Here is a 14,365-nt window from a genome sequence, read left to right as displayed (position 1 = left end):
GTTGTTGTTGTTGTTGTTGTTGTTGTTGTTGTTGTTGTTGTTGTTGTTGTTGTTGTTGTTGTTGTTGTTGTTGTTGTTGTTGTTGTTGTTGAGGAGGAGGAGGAGGACATGTAGTGTGTTGTTGAGGAGGAGGAGGACGAAATGTGGTTTGCCGGCTTGTTATGGAGACCTTTGCTGAACGTGTACTCCTGAGCTGCACCAAAGGAGAGGCATTCTTTTCAGTTGTTTGCGGGCCTGCTGAACCATGCTCTCAGTGCTGTCTCACTGGGGATACGGTTACCGTTCTGGAAAGACACTTCAGCGCTACAGTCCATGCTATCAGTCAGTGAGCGTAGGTCTCCCGGTCTGCCCCAAAGCAGTTACGCGCTTGCCCAGCAGAAACTGCAACACCCTCCGTTAACTTGGCTCGTTGGTCTAGGGGTATGATTCTCGCTTAGGGTGCGAGAGGTCCCGGGTTCAACTCCCGGACGAGCCCGCTTGGCCCCGCTTTGCATTCTCTGAAGCATTCGTTTGTTCTCTCTCGATGCTTGGCTTCTGGGCTCCTCTGCACCAGGGAGGTCTTTCAACCTCAGATACTGTTGGCTGTGTAGCTGATGGGAAATCAGACTGTCATCTGTGTGTTTTGTTTTCTTTAAAGAAAATGTGTATTTTACAAGTTCGTTGTTGTTGTTGAGGAGGAGGAGGACATGTAGTGTGTTGTTGAGGAGGAGGAGGACGAAATGTGGTTTGCCGGCTTGTTATGGAGACCTTTGCTGAACGTGTACTCCTGAGCTGCACCAAAGGAGAGGCATTCTTTTCAGTTGTTTGCGGGCCTGCTGAACCATGCTCTCAGTGCTGTCTCACTGGGGATACGGTTACCGTTCTGGAAAGACACTTCAGCGCTACAGTCCATGCTATCAGTCAGTGAGCGTAGGTCTCCCGGTCTGCCCCAAAGCAGTTACGCGCTTGCCCAGCAGAAACTGCGACACCCTCCGTTAACTTGGCTCGTTGGTCTAGGGGTATGATTCTCGCTTAGGGTGCGAGAGGTCCCGGGTTCAACTCCCGGACGAGCCCGCTTGGCCCCGCTTTGCATTCTCTGAAGCATTCGTTTGTTCTCTCTCGATGCTTGGCTTCTGGGCTCCTCTGCACCAGGGAGGTCTTTCAACCTCAGATACTGTTGGCTGTGTAGCTGATGGGAAATCAGACTGTCATCTGTGTGTTTTGTTGTCTTTAAAGAAAATGTGTTTTTTACAAGTTCGTTGTTGTTGTTGTTGTTGTTGTTGTTGTTGTTGTTGTTGTTGTTGTTGTTGTTGTTGTTGTTGTTGTTGTTGTTGTTGTTGAGGAGGAGGAGGAGGAGGACATGTAGTGTGTTGTTGAGGAGGAGGAGGACGAAATGTGGTTTGCCGGCTTGTTATGGAGACCTTTGCTGAACGTGTACTCCTGAGCTGCACCAAAGGAGAGGCATTCTTTTCAGTTGTTTGCGGGCCTGCTGAACCATGCTCTCAGTGCTGTCTCACTGGGGATACGGTTACCGTTCTGGAAAGACACTTCAGCGCTACAGTCCATGCTATCAGTCAGTGAGCGTAGGTCTCCCGGTCTGCCCCAAAGCAGTTACGCGCTTGCCCAGCAGAAACTGCAACACCCTCCGTTAACTTGGCTCGTTGGTCTAGGGGTATGATTCTCGCTTAGGGTGCGAGAGGTCCCGGGTTCAACTCCCGGACGAGCCCGCTTGGCCCCGCTTTGCATTCTCTGAAGCATTCGTTTGTTCTCTCTCGATGCTTGGCTTCTGGGCTCCTCTGCACCAGGGAGGTCTTTCAACCTCAGATACTGTTGGCTGTGTAGCTGATGGGAAATCAGACTGTCATCTGTGTGTTTTGTTTTCTTTAAAGAAAATGTGTATTTTACAAGTTCGTTGTTGTTGTTGAGGAGGAGGAGGACATGTAGTGTGTTGTTGAGGAGGAGGAGGACGAAATGTGGTTTGCCGGCTTGTTATGGAGACCTTTGCTGAACGTGTACTCCTGAGCTGCACCAAAGGAGAGGCATTCTTTTCAGTTGTTTGCGGGCCTGCTGAACCATGCTCTCAGTGCTGTCTCACTTAGGGTGCGAGAGGTCCCGGGTTCAACTCCCGGACGAGCCCGCTTGGCCCCGCTTTGCATTCTCTGAAGCATTCGTTTGTTCTCTCTCGATGCTTGGCTTCTGGGCTCCTCTGCACCAGGGAGGTCTTTCAACCTCAGATACTGTTGGCTGTGTAGCTGATGGGAAATCAGACTGTCATCTGTGTGTTTTGTTTTCTTTAAAGAAAATGTGTATTTTACAAGTTCGTTGTTGTTGTTGAGGAGGAGGAGGACATGTAGTGTGTTGTTGAGGAGGAGGAGGACGAAATGTGGTTTGCCGGCTTGTTATGGAGACCTTTGCTGAACGTGTACTCCTGAGCTGCACCAAAGGAGAGGCATTCTTTTCAGTTGTTTGCGGGCCTGCTGAACCATGCTCTCAGTGCTGTCTCACTTAGGGTGCGAGAGGTCCCGGGTTCAACTCCCGGACGAGCCCGCTTGGCCCCGCTTTGCATTCTCTGAAGCATTCGTTTGTTCTCTCTCGATGCTTGGCTTCTGGGCTCCTCTGCACCAGGGAGGTCTTTCAACCTCAGATACTGTTGGCTGTGTAGCTGATGGGAAATCAGACTGTCATCTGTGTGTTTTGTTTTCTTTAAAGAAAATGTGTATTTTACAAGTTCGTTGTTGTTGTTGAGGAGGAGGAGGACATGTAGTGTGTTGTTGAGGAGGAGGAGGACGAAATGTGGTTTGCCGGCTTGTTATGGAGACCTTTGCTGAACGTGTACTCCTGAGCTGCACCAAAGGAGAGGCATTCTTTTCAGTTGTTTGCGGGCCTGCTGAACCATGCTCTCAGTGCTGTCTCACTGGGGATACGGTTACCGTTCTGGAAAGACACTTCAGCGCTACAGTCCATGCTATCAGTCAGTGTGCGTAGGTCTCCCGGTCTGCCCCAAAGCAGTTACGCGCTTGCCCAGCAGAAACTGAGACACCCTCCGTTAACTTGGCTCGTTGGTCTAGGGGTATGATTCTTGCTGAGGGTGTGAGAGGCCCTGGGTTCAACTCCAGGACGAGCCCACTTGGCCCCACTTTGCAGTCACTGAAGTGTTTGTTCGTTTGCTCTTGAAGGCTGGCTTCTGGGCTCCTCTGCACAAGGGAGGGCTATCGACCTCAGATACTGTTGCCTGTAAAGCTGATGGGAAATCAGACTGTCATCTGTGTGTTTTGTTTTCTTTAAAGAAAATGTGTTTTTTACAAGTTCGTTGTTGTTGTTGTTGTTGTTGAGGAGGAGGAGGAGGACATGTAGTGTGTTGTTGAGGAGGAGGAGGACGAAATGTGGTTTGCCGGCTTGTTATGGAGACCTTTGCTGAACGTGTACTCCTGAGCTGCACCAAAGGAGAGGCATTCTTTTCAGTTGTTTGCGGGCCTGCTGAACCATGCTCTCAGTGCTGTCTCACTGGGGATACGGTTACCGTTCTGGAAAGACACTTCAGCGCTACAGTCCATGCTATCAGTCAGTGAGCGTAGGTCTCCCGGTCTGCCCCAAAGCAGTTACGCGCTTGCCCAGCAGAAACTGCGACACCCTCCGTTAACTTGGCTCGTTGGTCTAGGGGTATGATTCTCGCTTAGGGTGCGAGAGGTCCCGGGTTCAACTCCCGGACGAGCCCGCTTGGCCCCGCTTTGCATTCTCTGAAGCATTCGTTTGTTCTCTCTCGATGCTTGGCTTCTGGGCTCCTCTGCACCAGGGAGGTCTTTCAACCTCAGATACTGTTGGCTGTGTAGCTGATGGGAAATCAGACTGTCATCTGTGTGTTTTGTTGTCTTTAAAGAAAATGTGTTTTTTACAAGTTCGTTGTTGTTGTTGTTGTTGTTGTTGTTGTTGTTGTTGTTGTTGTTGTTGTTGTTGTTGTTGTTGTTGTTGTTGTTGTTGTTGTTGTTGAGGAGGAGGAGGAGGACATGTAGTGTGTTGTTGAGGAGGAGGAGGACGAAATGTGGTTTGCCGGCTTGTTATGGAGACCTTTGCTGAACGTGTACTCCTGAGCTGCACCAAAGGAGAGGCATTCTTTTCAGTTGTTTGCGGGCCTGCTGAACCATGCTCTCAGTGCTGTCTCACTGGGGATACGGTTACCGTTCTGGAAAGACACTTCAGCGCTACAGTCCATGCTATCAGTCAGTGAGCGTAGGTCTCCCGGTCTGCCCCAAAGCAGTTACGCGCTTGCCCAGCAGAAACTGCAACACCCTCCGTTAACTTGGCTCGTTGGTCTAGGGGTATGATTCTCGCTTAGGGTGCGAGAGGTCCCGGGTTCAACTCCCGGACGAGCCCGCTTGGCCCCGCTTTGCATTCTCTGAAGCATTCGTTTGTTCTCTCTCGATGCTTGGCTTCTGGGCTCCTCTGCACCAGGGAGGTCTTTCAACCTCAGATACTGTTGGCTGTGTAGCTGATGGGAAATCAGACTGTCATCTGTGTGTTTTGTTTTCTTTAAAGAAAATGTGTATTTTACAAGTTCGTTGTTGTTGTTGAGGAGGAGGAGGACATGTAGTGTGTTGTTGAGGAGGAGGAGGACGAAATGTGGTTTGCCGGCTTGTTATGGAGACCTTTGCTGAACGTGTACTCCTGAGCTGCACCAAAGGAGAGGCATTCTTTTCAGTTGTTTGCGGGCCTGCTGAACCATGCTCTCAGTGCTGTCTCACTGGGGATACGGTTACCGTTCTGGAAAGACACTTCAGCGCTACAGTCCATGCTATCAGTCAGTGAGCGTAGGTCTCCCGGTCTGCCCCAAAGCAGTTACGCGCTTGCCCAGCAGAAACTGCGACACCCTCCGTTAACTTGGCTCGTTGGTCTAGGGGTATGATTCTCGCTTAGGGTGCGAGAGGTCCCGGGTTCAACTCCCGGACGAGCCCGCTTGGCCCCGCTTTGCATTCTCTGAAGCATTCGTTTGTTCTCTCTCGATGCTTGGCTTCTGGGCTCCTCTGCACCAGGGAGGTCTTTCAACCTCAGATACTGTTGGCTGTGTAGCTGATGGGAAATCAGACTGTCATCTGTGTGTTTTGTTGTCTTTAAAGAAAATGTGTTTTTTACAAGTTCGTTGTTGTTGTTGTTGTTGTTGTTGTTGTTGTTGTTGTTGTTGTTGTTGTTGAGGAGGAGGAGGAGGACATGTAGTGTGTTGTTGAGGAGGAGGAGGACGAAATGTGGTTTGCCGGCTTGTTATGGAGACCTTTGCTGAACGTGTACTCCTGAGCTGCACCAAAGGAGAGGCATTCTTTTCAGTTGTTTGCGGGCCTGCTGAACCATGCTCTCAGTGCTGTCTCACTGGGGATACGGTTACCGTTCTGGAAAGACACTTCAGCGCTACAGTCCATGCTATCAGTCAGTGAGCGTAGGTCTCCCGGTCTGCCCCAAAGCAGTTACGCGCTTGCCCAGCAGAAACTGCAACACCCTCCGTTAACTTGGCTCGTTGGTCTAGGGGTATGATTCTCGCTTAGGGTGCGAGAGGTCCCGGGTTCAACTCCCGGACGAGCCCGCTTGGCCCCGCTTTGCATTCTCTGAAGCATTCGTTTGTTCTCTCTCGATGCTTGGCTTCTGGGCTCCTCTGCACCAGGGAGGTCTTTCAACCTCAGATACTGTTGGCTGTGTAGCTGATGGGAAATCAGACTGTCATCTGTGTGTTTTGTTTTCTTTAAAGAAAATGTGTATTTTACAAGTTCGTTGTTGTTGTTGAGGAGGAGGAGGACATGTAGTGTGTTGTTGAGGAGGAGGAGGACGAAATGTGGTTTGCCGGCTTGTTATGGAGACCTTTGCTGAACGTGTACTCCTGAGCTGCACCAAAGGAGAGGCATTCTTTTCAGTTGTTTGCGGGCCTGCTGAACCATGCTCTCAGTGCTGTCTCACTGGGGATACGGTTACCGTTCTGGAAAGACACTTCAGCGCTACAGTCCATGCTATCAGTCAGTGTGCGTAGGTCTCCCGGTCTGCCCCAAAGCAGTTACGCGCTTGCCCAGCAGAAACTGAGACACCCTCCGTTAACTTGGCTCGTTGGTCTAGGGGTATGATTCTTGCTGAGGGTGTGAGAGGCCCTGGGTTCAACTCCAGGACGAGCCCACTTGGCCCCACTTTGCAGTCACTGAAGTGTTTGTTCGTTTGCTCTTGAAGGCTGGCTTCTGGGCTCCTCTGCACAAGGGAGGGCTATCGACCTCAGATACTGTTGCCTGTAAAGCTGATGGGAAATCAGACTGTCATCTGTGTGTTTTGTTTTCTTTAAAGAAAATGTGTTTTTTACAAGTTCGTTGTTGTTGTTGTTGTTGTTGAGGAGGAGGAGGAGGACATGTAGTGTGTTGTTGAGGAGGAGGAGGACGAAATGTGGTTTGCCGGCTTGTTATGGAGACCTTTGCTGAACGTGTACTCCTGAGCTGCACCAAAGGAGAGGCATTCTTTTCAGTTGTTTGCGGGCCTGCTGAACCATGCTCTCAGTGCTGTCTCACTGGGGATACGGTTACCGTTCTGGAAAGACACTTCAGCGCTACAGTCCATGCTATCAGTCAGTGAGCGTAGGTCTCCCGGTCTGCCCCAAAGCAGTTACGCGCTTGCCCAGCAGAAACTGCGACACCCTCCGTTAACTTGGCTCGTTGGTCTAGGGGTATGATTCTCGCTTAGGGTGCGAGAGGTCCCGGGTTCAACTCCCGGACGAGCCCGCTTGGCCCCGCTTTGCATTCTCTGAAGCATTCGTTTGTTCTCTCTCGATGCTTGGCTTCTGGGCTCCTCTGCACCAGGGAGGTCTTTCAACCTCAGATACTGTTGGCTGTGTAGCTGATGGGAAATCAGACTGTCATCTGTGTGTTTTGTTGTCTTTAAAGAAAATGTGTTTTTTACAAGTTCGTTGTTGTTGTTGTTGTTGTTGTTGTTGTTGTTGTTGTTGTTGTTGTTGTTGTTGTTGTTGTTGTTGTTGTTGAGGAGGAGGAGGAGGACATGTAGTGTGTTGTTGAGGAGGAGGAGGACGAAATGTGGTTTGCCGGCTTGTTATGGAGACCTTTGCTGAACGTGTACTCCTGAGCTGCACCAAAGGAGAGGCATTCTTTTCAGTTGTTTGCGGGCCTGCTGAACCATGCTCTCAGTGCTGTCTCACTGGGGATACGGTTACCGTTCTGGAAAGACACTTCAGCGCTACAGTCCATGCTATCAGTCAGTGAGCGTAGGTCTCCCGGTCTGCCCCAAAGCAGTTACGCGCTTGCCCAGCAGAAACTGCAACACCCTCCGTTAACTTGGCTCGTTGGTCTAGGGGTATGATTCTCGCTTAGGGTGCGAGAGGTCCCGGGTTCAACTCCCGGACGAGCCCGCTTGGCCCCGCTTTGCATTCTCTGAAGCATTCGTTTGTTCTCTCTCGATGCTTGGCTTCTGGGCTCCTCTGCACCAGGGAGGTCTTTCAACCTCAGATACTGTTGGCTGTGTAGCTGATGGGAAATCAGACTGTCATCTGTGTGTTTTGTTTTCTTTAAAGAAAATGTGTATTTTACAAGTTCGTTGTTGTTGTTGAGGAGGAGGAGGACATGTAGTGTGTTGTTGAGGAGGAGGAGGACGAAATGTGGTTTGCCGGCTTGTTATGGAGACCTTTGCTGAACGTGTACTCCTGAGCTGCACCAAAGGAGAGGCATTCTTTTCAGTTGTTTGCGGGCCTGCTGAACCATGCTCTCAGTGCTGTCTCACTGGGGATACGGTTACCGTTCTGGAAAGACACTTCAGCGCTACAGTCCATGCTATCAGTCAGTGAGCGTAGGTCTCCCGGTCTGCCCCAAAGCAGTTACGCGCTTGCCCAGCAGAAACTGCGACACCCTCCGTTAACTTGGCTCGTTGGTCTAGGGGTATGATTCTCGCTTAGGGTGCGAGAGGTCCCGGGTTCAACTCCCGGACGAGCCCGCTTGGCCCCGCTTTGCATTCTCTGAAGCATTCGTTTGTTCTCTCTCGATGCTTGGCTTCTGGGCTCCTCTGCACCAGGGAGGTCTTTCAACCTCAGATACTGTTGGCTGTGTAGCTGATGGGAAATCAGACTGTCATCTGTGTGTTTTGTTGTCTTTAAAGAAAATGTGTTTTTTACAAGTTCGTTGTTGTTGTTGTTGTTGTTGTTGTTGTTGTTGTTGTTGTTGTTGTTGTTGAGGAGGAGGAGGAGGACATGTAGTGTGTTGTTGAGGAGGAGGAGGACGAAATGTGGTTTGCCGGCTTGTTATGGAGACCTTTGCTGAACGTGTACTCCTGAGCTGCACCAAAGGAGAGGCATTCTTTTCAGTTGTTTGCGGGCCTGCTGAACCATGCTCTCAGTGCTGTCTCACTGGGGATACGGTTACCGTTCTGGAAAGACACTTCAGCGCTACAGTCCATGCTATCAGTCAGTGAGCGTAGGTCTCCCGGTCTGCCCCAAAGCAGTTACGCGCTTGCCCAGCAGAAACTGCAACACCCTCCGTTAACTTGGCTCGTTGGTCTAGGGGTATGATTCTCGCTTAGGGTGCGAGAGGTCCCGGGTTCAACTCCCGGACGAGCCCGCTTGGCCCCGCTTTGCATTCTCTGAAGCATTCGTTTGTTCTCTCTCGATGCTTGGCTTCTGGGCTCCTCTGCACCAGGGAGGTCTTTCAACCTCAGATACTGTTGGCTGTGTAGCTGATGGGAAATCAGACTGTCATCTGTGTGTTTTGTTTTCTTTAAAGAAAATGTGTATTTTACAAGTTCGTTGTTGTTGTTGAGGAGGAGGAGGACATGTAGTGTGTTGTTGAGGAGGAGGAGGACGAAATGTGGTTTGCCGGCTTGTTATGGAGACCTTTGCTGAACGTGTACTCCTGAGCTGCACCAAAGGAGAGGCATTCTTTTCAGTTGTTTGCGGGCCTGCTGAACCATGCTCTCAGTGCTGTCTCACTGGGGATACGGTTACCGTTCTGGAAAGACACTTCAGCGCTACAGTCCATGCTATCAGTCAGTGAGCGTAGGTCTCCCGGTCTGCCCCAAAGCAGTTACGCGCTTGCCCAGCAGAAACTGCGACACCCTCCGTTAACTTGGCTCGTTGGTCTAGGGGTATGATTCTTGCTGAGGGTGTGAGAGGCCCTGGGTTCAACTCCAGGACGAGCCCACTTGGCCCCACTTTGCAGTCACTGAAGTGTTTGTTCGTTTGCTCTTGAAGGCTGGCTTCTGGGCTCCTCTGCACAAGGGAGGGCTATCGACCTCAGATACTGTTGCCTGTAAAGCTGATGGGAAATCAGACTGTCATCTGTGTGTTTTGTTTTCTTTAAAGAAAATGTGTTTTTTACAAGTTCGTTGTTGTTGAGGAGGAGGAGGAGGACATGTAGTGTGTTGTTGAGGAGGAGGAGGACGAAATGTGGTTTGCCGGCTTGTTATGGAGACCTTTGCTGAACGTGTACTCCTGAGCTGCACCAAAGGAGAGGCATTCTTTTCAGTTGTTTGCGGGCCTGCTGAACCATGCTCTCAGTGCTGTCTCACTTAGGGTGCGAGAGGTCCCGGGTTCAACTCCCGGACGAGCCCGCTTGGCCCCGCTTTGCATTCTCTGAAGCATTCGTTTGTTCTCTCTCGATGCTTGGCTTCTGGGCTCCTCTGCACCAGGGAGGTCTTTCAACCTCAGATACTGTTGGCTGTGTAGCTGATGGGAAATCAGACTGTCATCTGTGTGTTTTGTTTTCTTTAAAGAAAATGTGTATTTTACAAGTTCGTTGTTGTTGTTGAGGAGGAGGAGGACATGTAGTGTGTTGTTGAGGAGGAGGAGGACGAAATGTGGTTTGCCGGCTTGTTATGGAGACCTTTGCTGAACGTGTACTCCTGAGCTGCACCAAAGGAGAGGCATTCTTTTCAGTTGTTTGCGGGCCTGCTGAACCATGCTCTCAGTGCTGTCTCACTTAGGGTGCGAGAGGTCCCGGGTTCTACTCCCGGACGAGCCCGCTTGGCCCCGCTTTGCATTCTCTGAAGCATTCGTTTGTTCTCTCTCGATGCTTGGCTTCTGGGCTCCTCTGCACCAGGGAGGTCTTTCAACCTCAGATACTGTTGGCTGTGTAGCTGATGGGAAATCAGACTGTCATCTGTGTGTTTTGTTTTCTTTAAAGAAAATGTGTATTTTACAAGTTCGTTGTTGTTGTTGAGGAGGAGGAGGACATGTAGTGTGTTGTTGAGGAGGAGGAGGACGAAATGTGGTTTGCCGGCTTGTTATGGAGACCTTTGCTGAACGTGTACTCCTGAGCTGCACCAAAGGAGAGGCATTCTTTTCAGTTGTTTGCGGGCCTGCTGAACCATGCTCTCAGTGCTGTCTCACTTAGGGTGCGAGAGGTCCCGGGTTCAACTCCCGGACGAGCCCGCTTGGCCCCGCTTTGCATTCTCTGAAGCATTCGTTTGTTCTCTCTCGATGCTTGGCTTCTGGGCTCCTCTGCACCAGGGAGGTCTTTCAACCTCAGATACTGTTGGCTGTGTAGCTGATGGGAAATCAGACTGTCATCTGTGTGTTTTGTTTTCTTTAAAGAAAATGTGTATTTTACAAGTTCGTTGTTGTTGTTGAGGAGGAGGAGGACATGTAGTGTGTTGTTGAGGAGGAGGAGGACGAAATGTGGTTTGCCGGCTTGTTATGGAGACCTTTGCTGAACGTGTACTCCTGAGCTGCACCAAAGGAGAGGCATTCTTTTCAGTTGTTTGCGGGCCTGCTGAACCATGCTCTCAGTGCTGTCTCACTGGGGATACGGTTACCGTTCTGGAAAGACACTTCAGCGCTACAGTCCATGCTATCAGTCAGTGTGCGTAGGTCTCCCGGTCTGCCCCAAAGCAGTTACGCGCTTGCCCAGCAGAAACTGAGACACCCTCCGTTAACTTGGCTCGTTGGTCTAGGGGTATGATTCTTGCTGAGGGTGTGAGAGGCCCTGGGTTCAACTCCAGGACGAGCCCACTTGGCCCCACTTTGCAGTCACTGAAGTGTTTGTTCGTTTGCTCTTGAAGGCTGGCTTCTGGGCTCCTCTGCACAAGGGAGGGCTATCGACCTCAGATACTGTTGCCTGTAAAGCTGATGGGAAATCAGACTGTCATCTGTGTGTTTTGTTTTCTTTAAAGAAAATGTGTTTTTTACAAGTTCGTTGTTGTTGTTGTTGTTGTTGAGGAGGAGGAGGAGGACATGTAGTGTGTTGTTGAGGAGGAGGAGGACGAAATGTGGTTTGCCGGCTTGTTATGGAGACCTTTGCTGAACGTGTACTCCTGAGCTGCACCAAAGGAGAGGCATTCTTTTCAGTTGTTTGCGGGCCTGCTGAACCATGCTCTCAGTGCTGTCTCACTGGGGATACGGTTACCGTTCTGGAAAGACACTTCAGCGCTACAGTCCATGCTATCAGTCAGTGAGCGTAGGTCTCCCGGTCTGCCCCAAAGCAGTTACGCGCTTGCCCAGCAGAAACTGCGACACCCTCCGTTAACTTGGCTCGTTGGTCTAGGGGTATGATTCTCGCTTAGGGTGCGAGAGGTCCCGGGTTCAACTCCCGGACGAGCCCGCTTGGCCCCGCTTTGCATTCTCTGAAGCATTCGTTTGTTCTCTCTCGATGCTTGGCTTCTGGGCTCCTCTGCACCAGGGAGGTCTTTCAACCTCAGATACTGTTGGCTGTGTAGCTGATGGGAAATCAGACTGTCATCTGTGTGTTTTGTTTTCTTTAAAGAAAATGTGTATTTTACAAGTTCGTTGTTGTTGTTGAGGAGGAGGAGGACATGTAGTGTGTTGTTGAGGAGGAGGAGGACGAAATGTGGTTTGCCGGCTTGTTATGGAGACCTTTGCTGAACGTGTACTCCTGAGCTGCACCAAAGGAGAGGCATTCTTTTCAGTTGTTTGCGGGCCTGCTGAACCATGCTCTCAGTGCTGTCTCACTGGGGATACGGTTACCGTTCTGGAAAGACACTTCAGCGCTACAGTCCATGCTATCAGTCAGTGAGCGTAGGTCTCCCGGTCTGCCCCAAAGCAGTTACGCGCTTGCCCAGCAGAAACTGCGACACCCTCCGTTAACTTGGCTCGTTGGTCTAGGGGTATGATTCTCACTTAGGGTGCGAGAGGTCCCGGGTTCAACTCCCGGACGAGCCCGCTTGGCCCCGCTTTGCATTCTCTGAAGCATTCGTTTGTTCTCTCTCGATGCTTGGCTTCTGGGCTCCTCTGCACCAGGGAGGTCTTTCAACCTCAGATACTGTTGGCTGTGTAGCTGATGGGAAATCAGACTGTCATCTGTGTGTTTTGTTGTCTTTAAAGAAAATGTGTTTTTTACAAGTTCGTTGTTGTTGAGGAGGAGGAGGAGGACATGTAGTGTGTTGTTGAGGAGGAGGAGGACGAAATGTGGTTTGCCGGCTTGTTATGGAGACCTTTGCTGAACGTGTACTCCTGAGCTGCACCAAAGGAGAGGCATTCTTTTCAGTTGTTTGCGGGCCTGCTGAACCATGCTCTCAGTGCTGTCTCACTGGGGATACGGTTACCGTTCTGGAAAGACACTTCAGCGCTACAGTCCATGCTATCAGTCAGTGAGCGTAGGTCTCCCGGTCTGCCCCAAAGCAGTTACGCGCTTGCCCAGCAGAAACTGCGACACCCTCCGTTAACTTGGCTCGTTGGTCTAGGGGTATGATTCTCGCTTAGGGTGCGAGAGGTCCCGGGTTCAACTCCCGGACGAGCCCGCTTGGCCCCGCTTTGCATTCTCTGAAGCATTCGTTTGTTCTCTCTCGATGCTTGGCTTCTGGGCTCCTCTGCACCAGGGAGGTCTTTCAACCTCAGATACTGTTGGCTGTGTAGCTGATGGGAAATCAGACTGTCATCTGTGTGTTTTGTTGTCTTTAAAGAAAATGTGTTTTTTACAAGTTCGTTGTTGTTGTTGTTGTTGTTGTTGTTGTTGTTGTTGTTGTTGTTGTTGTTGTTGTTGTTGTTGTTGTTGTTGTTGTTGTTGTTGTTGTTGTTGTTGAGGAGGAGGAGGAGGACATGTAGTGTGTTGTTGAGGAGGAGGAGGACGAAATGTGGTTTGCCGGCTTGTTATGGAGACCTTTGCTGAACGTGTACTCCTGAGCTGCACCAAAGGAGAGGCATTCTTTTCAGTTGTTTGCGGGCCTGCTGAACCATGCTCTCAGTGCTGTCTCACTGGGGATACGGTTACCGTTCTGGAAAGACACTTCAGCGCTACAGTCCATGCTATCAGTCAGTGAGCGTAGGTCTCCCGGTCTGCCCCAAAGCAGTTTTGCGCTTGCCCAGCAGAAACTGCAACACCCTCCGTTAACTTGGCTCGTTGGTCTAGGGGTATGATTCTCGCTTAGGGTGCGAGAGGTCCCGGGTTCAACTCCCGGACGAGCCCGCTTGGCCCCGCTTTGCATTCTCTGAAGCATTCGTTTGTTCTCTCTCGATGCTTGGCTTCTGGGCTCCTCTGCACCAGGGAGGTCTTTCAACCTCAGATACTGTTGGCTGTGTAGCTGATGGGAAATCAGACTGTCATCTGTGTGTTTTGTTTTCTTTAAAGAAAATGTGTATTTTACAAGTTCGTTGTTGTTGTTGAGGAGGAGGAGGACATGTAGTGTGTTGTTGAGGAGGAGGAGGACGAAATGTGGTTTGCCGGCTTGTTATGGAGACCTTTGCTGAACGTGTACTCCTGAGCTGCACCAAAGGAGAGGCATTCTTTTCAGTTGTTTGCGGGCCTGCTGAACCATGCTCTCAGTGCTGTCTCACTGGGGATACGGTTACCGTTCTGGAAAGACACTTCAGCGCTACAGTCCATGCTATCAGTCAGTGAGCGTAGGTCTCCCGGTCTGCCCCAAAGCAGTTACGCGCTTGCCCAGCAGAAACTGCGACACCCTCCGTTAACTTGGCTCGTTGGTCTAGGGGTATGATTCTCGCTTAGGGTGCGAGAGGTCCCGGGTTCAACTCCCGGACGAGCCCGCTTGGCCCCGCTTTGCATTCTCTGAAGCATTCGTTTGTTCTCTCTCGATGCTTGGCTTCTGGGCTCCTCTGCACCAGGGAGGTCTTTCAACCTCAGATACTGTTGGCTGTGTAGCTGATGGGAAATCAGACTGTCATCTGTGTGTTTTGTTGTCTTTAAAGAAAATGTGTTTTTTACAAGTTCGTTGTTGTTGTTGTTGTTGTTGTTGTTGTTGTTGAGGAGGAGGAGGAGGACATGTAGTGTGTTGTTGAGGAGGAGGAGGACGAAATGTGGTTTGCCGGCTTGTTATGGAGACCTTTGCTGAACGTGTACTCCTGAGCTGCACCAAAGGAGAGGCATTCTTTTCAGTTGTTTGCGGGCCTGCTGAACCATGCTCTCAGTGCTGTCTCACTGGGGATACGGTTACCGTTCTGGAAAGACACTTCAGCGCTACA

At 50.6% G+C, this 14,365-nt stretch overlaps 15 non-coding genes across 15 annotated transcripts; all 15 read left to right on the top strand.

The window, feature by feature from the left end:
- Positions 1-403: 403 nt before the first annotated feature.
- Positions 404-475, top strand: trnap-agg (transfer RNA proline (anticodon AGG)). Its single transcript has one exon. It is a non-coding gene; the product is annotated as a tRNA-Pro (tRNA).
- A 506-nt stretch (positions 476-981) lies between these two features.
- On the top strand, positions 982-1,053 carry trnap-agg (transfer RNA proline (anticodon AGG)). The gene has a single exon. It is a non-coding gene; the product is annotated as a tRNA-Pro (tRNA).
- Positions 1,054-1,634: 581 nt separating this feature from the next.
- On the top strand, positions 1,635-1,706 carry trnap-agg (transfer RNA proline (anticodon AGG)). The gene has a single exon. It is a non-coding gene; the product is annotated as a tRNA-Pro (tRNA).
- A 1,916-nt stretch (positions 1,707-3,622) lies between these two features.
- Positions 3,623-3,694, top strand: trnap-agg (transfer RNA proline (anticodon AGG)). The gene has a single exon. It is a non-coding gene; the product is annotated as a tRNA-Pro (tRNA).
- A 584-nt stretch (positions 3,695-4,278) lies between these two features.
- Positions 4,279-4,350, top strand: trnap-agg (transfer RNA proline (anticodon AGG)). The gene has a single exon. It is a non-coding gene; the product is annotated as a tRNA-Pro (tRNA).
- A 506-nt stretch (positions 4,351-4,856) lies between these two features.
- Positions 4,857-4,928, top strand: trnap-agg (transfer RNA proline (anticodon AGG)). The gene has a single exon. It is a non-coding gene; the product is annotated as a tRNA-Pro (tRNA).
- A 548-nt stretch (positions 4,929-5,476) lies between these two features.
- On the top strand, positions 5,477-5,548 carry trnap-agg (transfer RNA proline (anticodon AGG)). Its single transcript has one exon. It is a non-coding gene; the product is annotated as a tRNA-Pro (tRNA).
- A 1,096-nt stretch (positions 5,549-6,644) lies between these two features.
- trnap-agg (transfer RNA proline (anticodon AGG)) lies at positions 6,645-6,716 on the top strand. The gene has a single exon. It is a non-coding gene; the product is annotated as a tRNA-Pro (tRNA).
- A 569-nt stretch (positions 6,717-7,285) lies between these two features.
- On the top strand, positions 7,286-7,357 carry trnap-agg (transfer RNA proline (anticodon AGG)). Its single transcript has one exon. It is a non-coding gene; the product is annotated as a tRNA-Pro (tRNA).
- A 506-nt stretch (positions 7,358-7,863) lies between these two features.
- On the top strand, positions 7,864-7,935 carry trnap-agg (transfer RNA proline (anticodon AGG)). The gene has a single exon. It is a non-coding gene; the product is annotated as a tRNA-Pro (tRNA).
- A 548-nt stretch (positions 7,936-8,483) lies between these two features.
- trnap-agg (transfer RNA proline (anticodon AGG)) lies at positions 8,484-8,555 on the top strand. The gene has a single exon. It is a non-coding gene; the product is annotated as a tRNA-Pro (tRNA).
- A 2,904-nt stretch (positions 8,556-11,459) lies between these two features.
- trnap-agg (transfer RNA proline (anticodon AGG)) lies at positions 11,460-11,531 on the top strand. The gene has a single exon. It is a non-coding gene; the product is annotated as a tRNA-Pro (tRNA).
- Positions 11,532-12,615: 1,084 nt separating this feature from the next.
- Positions 12,616-12,687, top strand: trnap-agg (transfer RNA proline (anticodon AGG)). Its single transcript has one exon. It is a non-coding gene; the product is annotated as a tRNA-Pro (tRNA).
- A 593-nt stretch (positions 12,688-13,280) lies between these two features.
- Positions 13,281-13,352, top strand: trnap-agg (transfer RNA proline (anticodon AGG)). Its single transcript has one exon. It is a non-coding gene; the product is annotated as a tRNA-Pro (tRNA).
- Positions 13,353-13,858: 506 nt separating this feature from the next.
- On the top strand, positions 13,859-13,930 carry trnap-agg (transfer RNA proline (anticodon AGG)). The gene has a single exon. It is a non-coding gene; the product is annotated as a tRNA-Pro (tRNA).
- Positions 13,931-14,365: the final 435 nt, after the last annotated feature.

Source organism: Amia ocellicauda, chromosome 2 (genome assembly GCF_036373705.1).
Source record: "Amia ocellicauda isolate fAmiCal2 chromosome 2, fAmiCal2.hap1, whole genome shotgun sequence".
Classification (NCBI taxonomy): domain Eukaryota; kingdom Metazoa; phylum Chordata; class Actinopteri; order Amiiformes; family Amiidae; genus Amia; species Amia ocellicauda.
Note: the sequence above shows the minus strand (reverse complement) of the source record. Positions and strands in the feature narration are given on the sequence as shown.